This window comes from Lepus europaeus, unplaced genomic scaffold (genome assembly GCF_033115175.1).
Source record: "Lepus europaeus isolate LE1 unplaced genomic scaffold, mLepTim1.pri SCAFFOLD_29, whole genome shotgun sequence".
NCBI classification, from domain to species: domain Eukaryota; kingdom Metazoa; phylum Chordata; class Mammalia; order Lagomorpha; family Leporidae; genus Lepus; species Lepus europaeus.
In genome coordinates this window covers 2,255,746-2,258,371 of record NW_026909167.1, presented here as the reverse complement: position 1 = coordinate 2,258,371, position 2,626 = coordinate 2,255,746, and the positions used below count along the sequence as shown (strand labels likewise).

Below are 2,626 nucleotides of genomic sequence, written 5' to 3'. Positions count from 1 at the left end.
GAAATTCTGATTTCCATAGAACTACCAGTAATGCCATTGCTATGATACATTTTCATTTTGATCATATATATCATAATTTACTTTGTGATTTATTCTTTCATTCCTGGATTTTATAGAAGGATATTTTATTTTTAAATATTTGAGGCTCTTCTGCATTTCCTTTTATCTTACTGATTTCTAATTTAATTTTATTGTGTTAGGAGGGAACATTTCACATTTTCAGTATTGAGACATCATTTGTAACTCGGCATATTTTCTGTCTTGCTAAGTGTTCCACATAATCCTCTGTAAACATCAGGTCAATATATTGTTATTAATGTCGATATTGATATATTTTATCTCTTTTTTGACTACTAAAGAGTATTATCTAGGTTTAATTGTGGATACTTTTTCTTGTTTATTTATATTGTTTCTATTTCATGCCATTTAAGGCTTTTTTTTTTTGGTCCATTGAGCTTTTATTTGTATGTGAATGTTACATTGCTAAAAAAAGAATCCCAGGATTTTCCTTCCTGTGTGTTTTAGTAGTGTTTCTTCATGGCCCATGTTGCCAGCTGAGGTTCTCAGTACAATGAAACCAAACTGGCAAGATGGAAGCAGATTATTCTTCCATATTTTCTAGATCATTCAATTGCACATCAAATCTGGGGCTGATCACTCCACACCTGTTTAACTTACCCACGAGGTTCACAACAATTTCCCCAGCTCTGTGATCATCCATGATTTCAAATTTTCCAATGTAACCATGCTTCATCATCACAGTTAAAAACATGATGATGACTTTGGAGCATGGTCTAGTAGGAACCTAGCATTTGCCTCTTCTCTTGGAACTGCTGTTGCCTTGAGAGCATCGGCCAGGACATTCATGGGCACCATCATAGGGGCACAGAAAGATGATGGAAAGAGGATGGGAGGGGCAAGAGCATGGAGTTATCAAGGCTTTATTTTTGGCACATTAATATTTTAAGTGTTATATCATCCTGATGTATTATCAATTTGTTACATGGAAAGTCTATATCTGCATTAATAGATTTTGTACTGACCTTTATTTTGTCTGCTATCAAGTAAGATGTCCATTTGAGCATTTTATGATAAGTGTAGTTTATGTTTTTATTTATTTATTTATTGAGATTTTATTTAGTTGAGAGGTAGAGTTAAAGACAGAGAAGGAGAGACAGAAAGAAAGGTTTTCCATCTACTGGTTCACTCTCCAAATGGCTGCAATGGCTGGAGCTGAACTGATCTGAAGCCAGAAGCCAGGAGCCAGGAGCTTCTTCAAGCCCTTGAGCCATATTCAGCTGCTTTCCTATGCCATAGCAGAGAGCTGGATTGGAAGAGGAGCAGCTGGGATGCAAGCTGGTTCCCATATTACATTCTGGTACTGAAGGTGCAGGCTTAGCCTACTACACCACAGTGCTGGCCTCCTAAATTTTTTTTTATTTATTTGGGAGGTAGGGAGATAGAGAAAGCTAGAGCTGGAAAGATCCTGGTGCCTGATTCATTCTACCAAATACCCACAATAGTCAAGACTGGGCTGAGCCAAAGCTGGAAAAAACAACAACAAAAACATAAACAACCTCAATCCACGTCTACCACATAGGTGACAAGATCTCAAATATTTGAGTCACCACTGCTACCTCCCAGGGTCTTCAATAGCAGGAAGCTGAGGTTGTGAGCCATAGCTGAGTATCACTAAGGTTCTCAAATATGAGATGCAATTGTCTTAACTTTTCTATGCATTCATTTCTGTGTAGCATATATTTTCCGCTTTTTCATTTTAAGTATGCTTCTGTCTTAGTATTTTACATAGGATACAAGTGGACAACATGCTCAAATGTCTTATTTTTATCACATTTGACAATCTCTATCAGCTCAACTATATTTGAACTAATTCTAAATATGGCTGAAATTATCTGTCACTTGACTACATTTCTATATTTCTCATATGATTTATAACTCTATTTCTCCTTTACTACCTTCTTTTTTGGCTCATCAAATATTTTTAAAATAATTTTATGTCAAATCTTTTCATTATTTTTTGTTTTTAACTGTTTTGCTTTTCATATATACAGTTTTAAAAAATATTTTATTTGTTTTGCAAGGTAGAGTTGCAGACAGAGAGAGGGAGAGACAGAGAGAAAGGTCTTCAATCCACTGGTTCACTTCCCAAAATGGCTGTAATGGCCAGAGTTGGGCCAATCCAAAGCCAGGAGCCAGGAGTTTCTTCTGGGTCTCCCTTGCAGGTGCAGGGCTGCAAGCATTATCTCCATCTTCTGCTGCTTTCCCAGGCCATAGCAGAGAGCTGCACTGGAAGAGGAATAGATGGAACTCAAACTGGTGCACATATGGGATTCCAGCACTTCAGGCAGAGACTTAGTCCATTATACACAGCGCCAAACCCTCATATATACAGTTTTAACAACATAATGACACTCCCCACAATATGCTCCCTCCCTGCTCACTCCTAACTTCCTGCTTTTCTCATTTTTCTTTTAATTGTTACAATGACACACTTCCATTTTTTAAAGATTTGTTTGATCATTTGAAAGGCAGAATTACAGATGCAGAGAGAGAGAGAGAGAGGGAGAGAGAGAGGGAGAGAGAGAGTTCTTCCATTGAGTGATTC

The 2,626-nt window shown here is 37.2% G+C and overlaps 1 pseudogene; it reads right to left on the bottom strand.

Annotated features, from left to right (window-relative positions):
* Positions 1–483: 483 nt before the first annotated feature.
* Positions 484–876, bottom strand: LOC133754822 (small ribosomal subunit protein uS8-like; annotated as a pseudogene).
* Positions 877–2,626: the final 1,750 nt, after the last annotated feature.